The following is a 16,030-nucleotide window of genomic DNA, read 5'->3' on the forward strand; positions in this document are numbered from 1 at the left end:
ACTAGAAACTCCACAACTAGAAACTCCTCAACCAGAAACTCCACAACTTGAAACACCACAACTAGATTCTCTAGAAACTCCACAACTTGAAACTCCACAACTTGAAACTCCGCAACTACAAATTCCACAACTAGAAACTCCACAACTTGAAACCCAACAAATAGATACTCCACAACTACGGACTCCACAACTAGAAACTCCAACACTAGAAACTCCACAACCAGAAACTCCGCAACTAAAAACTTCGCAAATAGACACTCCACAGCTAAAAAATCCACAGCTAGAAATTCCACAACTAGCTACTCCACAACTAAAGACTCCGGAACTAGAAAACTCCGCAACTAGAAACTCCCAACTAGACTTTCCGCAACACGAAACTCCGCAAATAGAAACTCCACAACTTGAGACTTCGAAACTACAAACTCCACAACTAGAAACTCCACAACTAGAAACTCCACAACTAGAAACTCCACCACTAGAAACTCCGCAACTAGAAACTCCACAGCTAGAAACTCTGCAACTAGAAACTCCGCCACTAGAAACTCCAGAGCTAGAAGCTCCACAACTACCAACTCCACAACTAGAGACTCAACAACTAGAAACTTCACAACTACGAGTACCACAACTACGAACCCCACAACTACAAACTCAACAACCAGAAATTCCACAACTAGAAACTCAACAACTTTAGACTTCGCAACTAGAAACTTCACAACTAGAGACTCCACAACTACGAACTCCACCACTAGAAACTCCACAGCTAGAAACTCCACAGCTAGAAACTCCACAACTACAAACTCCACAGCTAGAGACTCCACAACTAGAAAGTCCGCAACTAGAAATTCTGCAACTAGAAACTCCGCAACTAGAAACTCCACAGCTAGAAAATCCACCACTAGAAACTCCACAACTGGCAACTCCGCAACTACAGACTCCGCAATAAGAAAACTCCGCAACTAGAAACTCCCAACTTGACACTACGCAACTAGGAACTCTAAACTTCAAAATCCACAACTAAAACTCCACAACTTGAAACTCCACAACCAGATACTCCACAACTAGAAACTCCATCACTAGAAACTCCACAACCAGAAACGCGGCAACAAGAAACTCCTCAACTAGAAACTCTACAACTTGCGACTTTACAACTAGAAAACTCCGCAACTAGAAACTCTGCAACCAGAATTTCCGCAACTAGAAACTCCGCAGCTAGAAATCTTACTACATGAAACACCACAACTAGATACTCCAAAACTACGAATTCCACAACAAGAAACTCCACAACTAGAAACTTCGCAACTAGAAACTCCGCAACTAGAAACTCCGCAACTAGGAACTCCACAACTTGAGATTTTGCAACTAGAAACTCGGCAACTAGAAACTCAACCACTAGAAACTTCACAATTAGAAACTCCACAACTAGAAACTCCACAACTTGAAACTCCACAGCTAGAAACTTCACTACTTGAAACACTACAACTAGATACTCCAAAACTACAAATTCCACAGCTAGAAACTCCGCAACTAGAAACTCCGCCACTAGAAACACCGCAACTAGAAACTCCACAGCTAGAAACTCCACAACTTGAGATTTTGCTACTAGAAACTCGGCAACTAGAAACTCAACCACTAGAAACTCCACAACTAGAAACTTCTCTAATAAAAACTCCACAACTTGAAACACCGCAACTAGATACTCCACAACTACAAACTCCACAACAAGAAACTCCACAACTAGAAACTCCACAACTTGAAACTCCATAACTAGAAACTCCACTACTAGAAAACTCCACAACTAGAAACTCTGCAACTAGAAACTCCGCAACTAGAAACTCCACAGCTTGAAACTTCACTACTTGAAACACTACAACTAGATACTCCAAAACTACGAATTCCACAACAATAAACTCCAACACTAGAAACTCAGCAACTAGAAACTCCACAACTAGAAACTCCACAACTTGAAACTCCGCAACTACAAATTCCACAACTAGAAACTCCAACCCTTGAAACCCAACAAATAGATACTCCAGAACTACGGACTCCACAACTAGAAACTCCAACACTAGAAACTCCACAACCAGAAACTCCGCAAATAAAAACTCCGCAAATAGAAACTCCACAGCTAAAAAATCCACAGCTAGAAATTCCACAACTAGAAAATCCACAACTACAGACTCCGCAACTAGAAAACTCCGCAACTTTAAACTCCACAACTAGACAATCCGCAACTACAATCTCCACAACTGGAAAACTCCGCAACTAGAAACTCTGCAACTAGAAACTCCGCAACTAGAAACTCCAGAGCTAGAAGCTCCACAACTACCAACTCCACAACTAGAGACTCAACAACTAGAAACTTCACAACTAGAGACTCCACAACTAGGAACTCCACAACTAGAGACTCCACAACCAGAAACTCCGCAACTAGAAACTCCACAACTTGAGACTTCGAAACTACAAACTCCACAACTAGAAACTCCACAACTAGAAACTCCACAACTAGAAACTCCACCACTAGAAACTCCGCAACTAGAAACTCCACAGCTAGAAAGTCCGCAACTAGAAACTCTGCAACTAGAAACTCCGCAACTAGAAACTCCACAGCTAGAAAACCCACAACTAGAAACTCCACAACTAGCAACTCCTAACTAGACACTCCGCAACTAGGAACTCTACAACTTCAGAATCCACAACTAGAAACTCCACAACTTGAAACTCCACAACTAGATACTCCACAACTACAAACTCCACAACTACAAACTCCACAACTTGAAACTCCGCAACTAGAAACTCCATAACTAGAAACTCCACTACTAGAAAACTCCGCAACTAGAAACTCTGCAACTAGAAACTCCGCAACTGAAAACTCCACAGCTAGAAACTTTACTACTTGAAACACCACAACTAGTAACTCTGCAAGTAGAAACTGTGCAACTAGAATTTCCAGAGCTAGAAACTTCACTACTTGAAACACTACAACTAGATACTCCAAAACTACGAATTCCACAACAAACTCCAACACTAGAATCTCCGCAACTAGAAACTCCACAACTAGAAACTCCTCAACTAGAAACTCCACAACTTGAAACACCACAACTAGATTCTCTAGAAACTCCACAACTTGAAACTCCACAACTTGAAACTCCGCAACTACAAATTCCACAACTAGAAACTCCACAACTTGAAACCCAACAAATAGATACTCCACAACTACGGACTCCACAACTAGAAACTCCAACACTAGAAACTCCACAACCAGAAACTCCGCAACTAAAAACTTCGCAAATAGACACTCCACAGCTAAAAAATCCACAGCTAGAAATTCCACAACTAGCTACTCCACAACTAAAGACTCCGGAACTAGAAAACTCCGCAACTAGAAACTCCCAACTAGACTTTCCGCAACACGAAACTCCGCAAATAGAAACTCCACAACTTGAGACTTCGAAACTACAAACTCCACAACTAGAAACTCCACAACTAGAAACTCCACAACTAGAAACTCCACCACTAGAAACTCCGCAACTAGAAACTCCACAGCTAGAAAGTTCGCAACTAGAAACACTGCAACTAGAAACTCCGCAACTAGAAACTCCAGAGCTAGAAACTCCACAACTACAAACTCCACAACTAGAAACTCCACAACTACGAGTACCACAACTACGAACCCCACAACTACAAACTCAACAACTAGAAATTCCACAACTAGAAACTCAACAACTTTAGATTTCGCAACTAGAAACTCCACAACTAGAGACTCCACAACTACGAACTCCGCAACTAGAAACTCCACAGCTAGAAACTCCACAGCTAGAAACTCCACAACTACAAACTCCACAACTAGAGACTCCACAACTAGAAAGTCCGCAACTAGAAATTCTGCAACTAGAAACTCCGCAACTAGAAACTCCAAAGCTAGAAACTCCACCACTAGGAACTCCACAACTGGCAACTCCGCAACTACAGACTCCGCAATAAGAAAACTCCGCAACTAGAAACTCCCAACTTGACACTACGCAACTAGGAACTCTAAACTTCAAAATCCACAACTAAAACTCCACAACTTGAAACTCCACAACCAGATACTCCACAACTAGAAACTCCATCACTAGAAACTCCACAACCAGAAACGCGGCAACAAGAAACTCCTCAACTAGAAACTCTACAACTTGCGACTTTACAACTAGAAAACTCCGCAACTAGAAACTCTGCAACCAGAATTTCCGCAACTAGAAACTCCGCAGCTAGAAATCTTACTACATGAAACACCACAACTAGATACTCCAAAACTACGAATTCCACAACAAGAAACTCCACAACTAGAAACTTCGCAACTAGAAACTCCGCAACTAGAAACTCCGCAACTAGGAACTCCACAACTTGAGATTTTGCAACTAGAAACTCGGCAACTAGAAACTCAACCACTAGAAACTTCACAATTAGAAACTCCACAACTAGAAACTCCACAACTTGAAACTCCACAGCTAGAAACTTCACTACTTGAAACACTACAACTAGATACTCCAAAACTACAAATTCCACAGCTAGAAACTCCGCAACTAGAAACTCCGCCACTAGAAACACCGCAACTAGAAACTCCACAGCTAGAAACTCCACAACTTGAGATTTTGCTACTAGAAACTCGGCAACTAGAAACTCAACCACTAGAAACTCCACAACTAGAAACTTCTCTAATAAAAACTCCACAACTTGAAACACCGCAACTAGATACTCCACAACTACAAACTCCACAACAAGAAACTCCACAACTAGAAACTCCACAACTTGAAACTCCATAACTAGAAACTCCACTACTAGAAAACTCCACAACTAGAAACTCTGCAACTAGAAACTCCGCAACTAGAAACTCCACAGCTTGAAACTTCACTACTTGAAACACTACAACTAGATACTCCAAAACTACGAATTCCACAACAATAAACTCCAACACTAGAAACTCAGCAACTAGAAACTCCACAACTAGAAACTCCACAACTTGAAACTCCGCAACTACAAATTCCACAACTAGAAACTCCAACCCTTGAAACCCAACAAATAGATACTCCACAACTACGGACTCCACAACTAGAAACTCCAACACTAGAAACTCCACAACCAGAAACTCCGCAAATAAAAACTCCGCAAATAGAAACTCCACAGCTAAAAAATCCACAGCTAGAAATTCCACAACTAGAAACTCCACAACTACAGACTCCGCAACTAGAAAACTCCGCAACTTTAAACTCCACAACTAGACAATCCGCAACTACAATCTCCACAACTGGAAAACTCCGCAACTAGAAACTCTGCAACTAGAAACTCCGCAACTAGAAACTCCAGAGCTAGAAGCTCCACAACTACCAACTCCACAACTAGAGACTCAACAACTAGAAACTTCACAACTAGAGACTCCACAACTAGGAACTCCACAACTAGAGACTCCACAACCAGAAACTCCGCAACTAGAAACTCCACAACTTGAGACTTCGAAACTACAAACTCCACAACTAGAAACTCCACAACTAGAAACTCCACAACTAGAAACTCCACCACTAGAAACTCCGCAACTAGAAACTCCACAGCTAGAAAGTCCGCAACTAGAAACTCTGCAACTAGAAACTCCGCAACTAGAAACTCCACAGCTAGAAAACCCACAACTAGAAACTCCACAACTAGCAACTCCTAACTAGACACTCCGCAACTAGGAACTCTACAACTTCAGAATCCACAACTAGAAACTCCACAACTTGAAACTCCACAACTAGATACTCCACAACTACAAACTCCACAACTACAAACTCCACAACTTGAAACTCCGCAACTAGAAACTCCATAACTAGAAACTCCACTACTAGAAAACTCCGCAACTAGAAACTCTGCAACTAGAAACTCCGCAACTGAAAACTCCACAGCTAGAAACTTTACTACTTGAAACACCACAACTAGTAACTCTGCAAGTAGAAACTGTGCAACTAGAATTTCCAGAGCTAGAAACTTCACTACTTGAAACACTACAACTAGATACTCCAAAACTACGAATTCCACAACAAACTCCAACACTAGAATCTCCGCAACTAGAAACTCCACAACTAGAAACTCCTCAACTAGAAACTCCACAACTTGAAACACCACAACTAGATTCTCTAGAAACTCCACAACTTGAAACTCCACAACTTGAAACTCCGCAACTACAAATTCCACAACTAGAAACTCCACAACTTGAAACCCAACAAATAGATACTCCACAACTATGGACTCCACAACTAGAAACTCCAACACTAGAAACTCCACAACCAGAAACTCCGCAACTAAAAACTTCGCAAATAGACACTCCACAGCTAAAAAATCCACAGCTAGAAATTCCACAACTAGCTACTCCACAACTAAAGACTCCGGAACTAGAAAACTCCGCAACTAGAAACTCCCAACTAGACTTTCCGCAACACGAAACTCCGCAAATAGAAACTCCACAACTTGAGACTTCGAAACTACAAACTCCACAACTAGAAACTCCACAACTAGAAACTCCACAACTAGAAACTCCACCACTAGAAACTCCGCAACTAGAAACTCCACAGCTAGAAAGTTCGCAACTAGAAACACTGCAACTAGAAACTCCGCAACTAGAAACTCCAGAGCTAGAAACTCCACAACTACAAACTCCACAACTAGAAACTCCACAACTACGAGTACCACAACTACGAACCCCACAACTACAAACTCAACAACTAGAAATTCCACAACTAGAAACTCAACAACTTTAGATTTCGCAACTAGAAACTCCACAACTAGAGACTCCACAACTACGAACTCCGCAACTAGAAACTCCACAGCTAGAAACTCCACAGCTAGAAACTCCACAACTACAAACTCCACAACTAGAGACTCCACAACTAGAAAGTCCGCAACTAGAAATTCTGCAACTAGAAACTCCGCAACTAGAAACTCCAAAGCTAGAAACTCCACCACTAGGAACTCCACAACTGGCAACTCCACAACTACAGACTCCGGAATAAGAAAACTCCGCAACTAGAAACTCCCAACTTGACACTCCGCAACTAGCAACTCTACAACTTCAAAATCCACAACTAGAAACTCCACAACTTGAAACTCCACAACTAGATACTCCACAACTACAAACTCCACAACTACAAACTCCACAACTTGAAACTCCGCAACTAGAAACTCCACAACACGAAACTCCAAAACTAGAAACTCCACAGCTAGAAAATCCACCACTAGAAACTCCACAACTAGCAACTCCACAACAACAGACTCCGCAATAAGAAAACTCCGCAACTAGAAACTCCACAACTAGATAATCCGCAACTAGGAACTCTACAACTTCAAAATCCACAACTAAAAACTTCACAACTTGATACTCCACATCTAGATACTCCACAACTACAAACTCCAAACTAGAAACTCCTCAACTTGAAACTCCGCAACTAGAAACTCCGCCACTAGAATCTCCACAACTGGAAAACTCCGCAACTAGAAACTCTGCAACTAGAAACTCCGCAACTAGAAACTCCAGAGCTAGAAGCTCCACAACTACAAACTCCACAACTAGAGACTCCACAACTAGAAACTCCACAACTACGAGTACCACAACTACGAACCCCACAACTACAAACTCAACAACTAGAAATTCCACAACTAGAAACTCAACAACTTTAGACTTCGCAACTAGAAACTCCACAGCTAGAGACTCCACAACTACGAACTCAGCAACTAGAAACTCCACAGCTAGAAACTCCACAGCTAGAAACTCCACAACTACAAACTCCACAACTAGAGACTCCACAACTAGAAAGTCCGCAACTAGAAACTCTGCAACTAGAATCTCCGCAACTAGAAACTCCACAGCTAGAAAATCCACCACTAGAAACTCCACAACTAGCAACTCCACAACAACAGACTCCGCAATAAGAAAACTCCGCAACTAGAAACTCCCAACTTGACACTCCGCAACTAGGAACTCTACAACTTCAAAATCCACAACTAGAAACTCCACAACTTGAAACTCCACAACTAGATACTCCACAACTACAAACTCAACAACTACAAACTCCACAACTTGAAACTCCGCAACTAGAAACTCCATAACCAGAAACTCCACTACTAGAAAACTCCGAAACTAGAAACTCCGCAACTATAAACTCCACAGCTAGAAACTCCACAACTTGAGACTTTGCAACTAGAAACTCGGCAACTAGAAACCGAACAACTAGAAACTCCACAACTAGAAACTCCACAACTTGAAACACAACAGATAGATACTCCACAACTACGAATTTAACAACTAGAAACTCCACAATTATAAACTCCGCAACTAGAAACTCTGCACCTAGAAACTCTACAGCTAGAAACTCCACAACTTGAGACTTTACAACTAGAAACTCGGCAACTAGAAACCCAACAACTAGAAACTCCACAACTAGAACCTCCACAACTTGAAACTCCACAACTTGAAACACAACTAATAGATACTCCACAACTACAAATTCCACAACTAGAAACTCCACAACTAGAAACTCCACAATTAGAAACTCCGCAACTAGAAACTCCATCACTAGAAACTCCACAACCAGAAACTCGGCAAGAAGAAACTCCGCAACTAGAAACTCCACAACTTGAAACTTCGCAACTAGAAACTCCACAACTAGAAACTCCACAACTAGAGACTCCACAACTAGAAACTCCACAGCTAGAAAATCCACCACTGGAAACTGCACAACTAGTAACTCCACAACTACAAACTCCGCAACTAGAAAACTCCACAACTAGAAACTCTCAACCAGACACACTGCAACTAGGAACTCTACAACTTCAAAATCCACAACTAGAACTCCACAACTTGAAACTCCACAACCAGATACTCCAAAACTAGAAACTCCATCACTAGAAACTCCACAACCAGAAACTCGGCAACAAAAAACTCCTCAACTAGAAACTCTACAACTTGCGACTTTACAACTAGAAAACTCCGCAACTAGAAACTCTGCAACCAGAAACTCCGCAACTAGAAACTCCGCAGCTAGAAACCTTATTACTTGAAACACCACAACTAGATACTCCGAAACTACGAATTCCACAACGAGAAACTCCACAACTAGAAACTCCGCAACTAGAAACTCCGCAACTAAAAACTCCACAACTTGAAACACCACAACTAGATACTCTACAACTACAAACTCCACAACTAGAAACTTCACAACTAGAAACTCCACAACTTGAAACTACACAACTTGAAACTCTACAGCTAGAAACTTCACTACATGAAACACTACAACTAGATACTCCAAAACTACGAATTCCACAGCTAGAAACTCCGCAACTAGAAACTCCGCCACTAGAAACTCCGCAACTAGAAACTCCACAGCTAGAAACTCCACAACTTGAGATTTTGCTACTAGAAACTCGGCAACTAGAAACTCAACCACTAGAAACTCCACAACTAGAAACTTCTCAACTAAAAACTCCACAACTTGAAACACCACAACTAGATACTCCACAACTAGAAACTCCACAACTTGAAACTCCACAACTTGAAACTCTATAACTAGAAACTCCACTACTAGAAAACTCCACAACTAGAAACTCTGCAATAGAAACTCCGCAACTAGAAGTTCCACAGCTAGAAACTTCACTACTTGAAACACTACAACTAGATACTCCAAAACTACGAATTCCACAACAATAAACTCCAACACTAGAAACTCCGCAACTAGAAACTTCACAACTAGAAGCTTCTCAACTAGAAACTCCACAACTTGAAACACCACAACTAGATTCTCTAGAAACTCCACAACTAGAAACTCCACAACTTGAAACTCCGCAACTACAAATTCCACAACTAGAAACTCCACAACTTGAAACCCAACAAATAGATACTCCACAACTACGGACTCCACAACTAGAAACTCCAACACTAGAAACTCCACAACCAGAAACTCCGCAACTAAAAACTCCGCAAATAGAAACTCCACAGCTAAAAAATCCACAGCTAGAAATTCCACAACTAGAAACTCCACAACTACAGACTCCGCAACTAGAAAACTCCGCAACTTTAAACTCCACAACTAGACAATCCGCAACTACAATCTCCACAACTGGAAAACTCCGCAACTAGAAACTCTGCAACTAGAATCTCCGCCACTAGAAACTCCAGAGCTAGAAGCTCCACAACTACCAACTCCACAACTAGAGACTCAACAACTAGAAACTTCACAACTACGAGTACCACAACTACGAACCCCACAACTACAAACTCAACAACCAGAAATTCCACAACTAGAAACTCAACAACTTTAGACTTCGCAACTAGAAACTTCACAACTAGAGACTCCACAACTACGAACTCCACCACTAGAAACATCACAGCTAGAAACTCCACAGCTAGAAACTCCACAACTACAAACTCCACAGCTAGAGACTCCACAACTAGAAAGTCCGCAACTAGAAATTCTGCAACTAGAAACTCCGCAACTAGAAACTCCACAGCTAGAAAATCCACCACTAGAAACTCCACAACTGGCAACTCCGCAACTACAGACTCCGCAATAAGAAAACTCCGCAACTAGAAACTCCCAACTTGACACTACGCAACTAGGAACTCTAAACTTCAAAATCCACAACTAAAACTCCACAACTTGAAACTCCACAACCAGATACTCCACAACTAGAAACTCCATCACTAGAAACTCCACAACCAGAAACGCGGCAACAAGAAACTCCTCAACTAGAAACTCTACAACTTGCGACTTTACAACTAGAAAACTCCGCAACTAGAAACTCTGCAACCAGAATTTCCGCAACTAGAAACTCCGCCGCTAGAAATCTTACTACTTGAAACACCACAACTAGATACTCCAAAACTACGAATTCCACAACAAGAAACTCCACAACTAGAAACTTCGCAACTAGAAACTCCGCAACTAGAAACTCCGCAACTAGGAACTCCACAACTTGAGATTTTGCAACTAGAAACTCGGCAACTAGAAACTCAACCACTAGAAACTTCACAATTAGAAACTCCACAACTAGAAACTCCACAACTTGAAACTCCACAGCTAGAAACTTCACTACTTGAAACACTACAACTAGATACTCCAAAACTACGAATTCCACAGCTAGAAACTCCGCAACTAGAAACTCCGCCACTAGAAACACCGCAACTAGAAACTCCACAGCTAGAAACTCCACAACTTGAGGTTTTGCTACTAGAAACTCGGCAACTAGAAACTCAACCACTAGAAACTCCACAACTAGAAACTTCTCTACTAAAAACTCCACAACTTGAAACACCGCAACTAGATACTCCACAACTACAAACTCCACAACAAGAAACTCCACAACTAGAAACTCCACAACTTGAAACTCCATAACTAGAAACTCCACTACTAGAAAACTCCACAACTAGAAACTCTTCAACTAGAAACTCAGCAACTAGAAACTCCACAGCTTGAAACTTCACTACTTGAAACACTACAACTAGATACTCCAAAACTACGAATTCCACAACAATAAACTCCAACACTAGAAACTCAGCAACTAGAAACTCCACAACTAGAAACTCCACAACTTGAAACTCCGCAACTACAAATTCCACAACTAGAAACTCCAACGCTTGAAACCCAACAAATAGATACTCCACAACTACGGACTCCACAACTAGAAACTCCAACACTAGAAACTCCACAACCAGAAACTCCGCAAATAAAAACTCCGCAAATAGAAACTCCACAGCTAAAAAATCCACAGCTAGAAATTCCACAACTAGAAACTCCACAACTACAGACTCCGCAACTAGAAAACTCCGCAACTTTAAACTCCACAACTAGACAATCCGCAACTACAATCTCCACAACTGGAAAACTCCGCAACTAGAAACTCTGCAACTAGAAACTCCGCAACTAGAAACTCCAGAGCTAGAAGCTCCACAACTACCAACTCCACAACTAGAGACTCAACAACTAGAAACTTCACAACTAGAGACTCCACAACTAGGAACTCCACAACTAGGAACTCCACAACTAGAGACTCCACAACCAGAAACTCCGCAACTAGAAACTCCACAACTTGAGACTTCGAAACTACAAACTCCACAACTAGAAACTCCACAACTAGAAACTCCACAACTAGAAACTCCACCACTAGAAACTCCGCAACTAGAAACTCCACAGCTAGAAAGTCCGCAACTAGAAACTCTGCAACTAGAAACTCCGCAACTAGAAACTCCACAGCTAGAAAACCCACAACTAGAAACTCCACAACTAGCAACTCCCAACTAGACACTCCGCAACTGGGAACTCTACAACTTCAGAATCCACAACTAGAAACTCCACAACTTGAAACTCCACAACTAGATACTCCACAACTACAAACTCCACAACTACAAACTCCACAACTTGAAACTCCGCAACTAGAAACTCCATAACTAGAAACTCCACTACTAGAAAACTCCGCAACTAGAAACTCTGCAACTAGAAACTCCGCAACTGAAAACTCCACAGCTAGAAACTTTACTACTTGAAACACCACAACTAGTAACTCTGCAAGTAGAAACTGTGCAACTAGAATTTTCAGAGCTAGAAACTTCACTACTTGAAACACTACAACTAGATACTCCAAAACTACGAATTCCACAACAAACTCCAACACTAGAATCTCCGCAACTAGAAACTCCACAACTAGAAACTCCTCAACTAGAAACTCCACAACTTGAAACACCACAACTAGATTCTCTAGAAACTCCACAACTTGAAACTCCACAACTTGAAACTCCGCAACTACAAATTCCACAACTAGAAACTCCACAACTTGAAACCCAACAAATAGATACTCCACAACTACGGACTCCACAACTAGAAACTCCAACACTAGAAACTCCACAACCAGAAACTCCGCAACTAAAAACTTCGCAAATAGACACTCCACAGCTAAAAAATCCACAGCTAGAAATTCCACAACTAGCTACTCCACAACTAAAGACTCCGGAACTAGAAAACTCCGCAACTAGAAACTCCCAACTAGACTTTCCGCAACACGAAACTCCGCAAATAGAAACTCCACAACTTGAGACTTCGAAACTACAAACTCCACAACTAGAAACTCCACAACTAGAAACTCCACCACTAGAAACTCCGCAACTAGAAACTCCACAACTAGAAAGTTCGCAACTAGAAACACTGCAACTAGAAACTCCGCAACTAGAAACTCCAGAGCTAGAAACTCCACAACTATAAACTCCACAACTAGAAACTCCACAACTACGAGTACCACAACTACGAACCCCACAACTACAAACTCAACAACCTGAAATTCCACAACTAGAAACTCAACAACTTTAGATTTCGCAACTAGAAACTCCACAACTAGAGACTCCACAACTACGAACTCCGCAACTAAAAACTCCACAGCTAGAAACTCCACAGCTAGAAACTCCACAACTACAAACTCCACAACTAGAGACTCCACAACTAGAAAGTCCGCAACTAGAAATTCTGCAACTAGAAACTCCGCAACTAGAAACTCCACAGCTAGAAACTCCACCACTAGAAACTCCACAACTGGCAACTCCACAACTACAGACTCCGCAATAAGAAAACTCCGCAACTAGAAACTCCCAACTTGACACTCCGCAACTAGCAACTCTACAACTTCAAAATCCACAACTAGAAACTCCACAACTTGAAACTCCACAACTAGATACTCCACAACTACAAACTCCACAACTACAAACTCCACAACTTGAAACTCCGCAACTAGAAACTCCACAACACGAAACTCCAAAACTAGAAACTCCACAGCTAGAAAATCCACCACTAGAAACTCCACAACTAGCAACTCCACAACAACAGACTCCGCAATAAGAAAACTCCGCAACTAGAAACTCCACTACTAGATAATCCGCAACTAGGAACTCTTCAACTTCAAAATCCACAACTAAAAACTTCACAACTTGATACTCCACATCTAGATACTCCACAACTACAAACTCCAAACTAGAAACTCCACAACTTGAAACTCCACAACTAGAAACTCCGCCACTAGAATCTCCACAACTGGAAAACTCCGCAACTAGAAACTCTGCAACTAGAAACTCCGCAACTAGAAACTCCAGAGCTAGAAGCTCCACAACTACAAAATCCACAACTAGAGACTCCACAACTAGAAACTCCACAACTACGAGTACCACAACTACGAACCCCACAACTACAAACTCAACAACTAGAAATTCCACAACTAGAAACTCAACAACTTTAGACTTCGCAACTAGAAACTCCACAGCTAGAGACTCCACAACTACGAACTCAGCAACTAGAAACTCCACAGCTAGAAACTCCACAGCTAGAAACTCCACAACTACAAACTCCACAACTAGAGACTCCACAACTAGAAAGTCCGCAACTAGAAACTCTGCAACTAGAATCTCCGCAACTAGAAACTCCACAGCTAGAAAATCCACCACTAGAAACTCCACAACTAGCAACTCCACAACAACAGACTCCGCAATAAGAAAACTCCGCAACTAGAAACTCCCAACTTGACACTCCGCAACTAGGAACTCTACAACTTCAAAATCCACAACTAGAAACTCCACAACTTGAAACTCCACAACTAGATACTCCACAACTACAAACTCAACAACTACAAACTCCACAACTTGAAACTCCGCAACTAGAAACTCCATAACCAGAAACTCCACTACTAGAAAACTCCGAAACTAGAAACTTCGCAACTATAAACTCCACAGCTAGAAACTCCACAACTTGAGACTTTGCAACTAGAAACTCGGCAACTAGAAACCGAACAACTAGAAACTCCACAACTAGAAACTCCACAACTTGAAACACAACAGATAGATACTCCACAACTACGAATTTAACAACTAGAAACTCCACAATTAGAAACTCCGCAACTAGAAACTCTGCACCTAGAAACTCTACAGCTAGAAACTCCACAACTTGAGACTTTACAACTAGAAACTCGGCAACTAGAAACCCAACAACTAGAAACTCCACAACTAGAACCTCCACAACTTGAAACTCCACAACTTGAAACACAACTAATAGATACTCCACAACTACAAATTCCACAACTAGAAACTCCACAACTAGAAACTCCGCAATTAGAAACTCCGCAACTAGAAACTCCATCACTAGAAACTCCACAACCAGAAACTCGGCAAGAAGAAACTCCGCAACTAGAAACTCCACTACTTGAAACTTCGCAACTAGAAACTCCACAACTAGAAACTCCACAACTAGAGACTCCACAACTAGAAACTCCACAGCTAGAAAATCCACCACTGGGAACTCCACAACTAGCAAGTCCACAACAACAGACTCCGCAATAAGAAAACTCCGCAACTAGAAACTCCACAACTAGACAATCCGCAACTAGGAACTCTACAACTTCAAAATCCACAACTAAAAACTTCACAACTTGAAACTCCACAACTAGATACTCCACAACTACAAACTCCACAACTAGAAACTCCACAACTTGAAACTCCGCAACTAGAAACTCCGCCACTACAATCTCCACAACTGGAAAACTCCGCAACTAGAAACTCTGCAACTACAAACTCCGCAACTAGAAACTCCAGAGCTAGAAGCTCCACAACTACAAACTCCACAACTAGAGACTCCACAACTAGAAACTCCACAACTACGAGTACCACAACTACGAACCTCACAACTACAAACTCAACAACTAGAAATTCCACAACTAGAAACTCCACAGCTAGATACTCCACAACTACGAACTCCGCAACTAGAAACTCCACAGCTAGAAACTCCACAGCTAGAAACTCCACAACTACAAACTCCACAACTAGAGACTCCACAACTAGAAAGTCCGCAACTAGAAACTCTGCAACTAGAAACTCCACAACTAGAAACTCCACAGCTAGAAAATCCACCACTAGAAATTCCACAACTAGCAACTCCACAACAACAGACTCCGCAATAAGAAAACTCCGCAACTAGAAACTCCCAACTTGACACTCCGCCACTAG

This window comes from Rhipicephalus microplus, unplaced genomic scaffold (genome assembly GCF_043290135.1).
Source record: "Rhipicephalus microplus isolate Deutch F79 unplaced genomic scaffold, USDA_Rmic scaffold_17, whole genome shotgun sequence".
Lineage (NCBI taxonomy): Eukaryota > Metazoa > Arthropoda > Arachnida > Ixodida > Ixodidae > Rhipicephalus > Rhipicephalus microplus.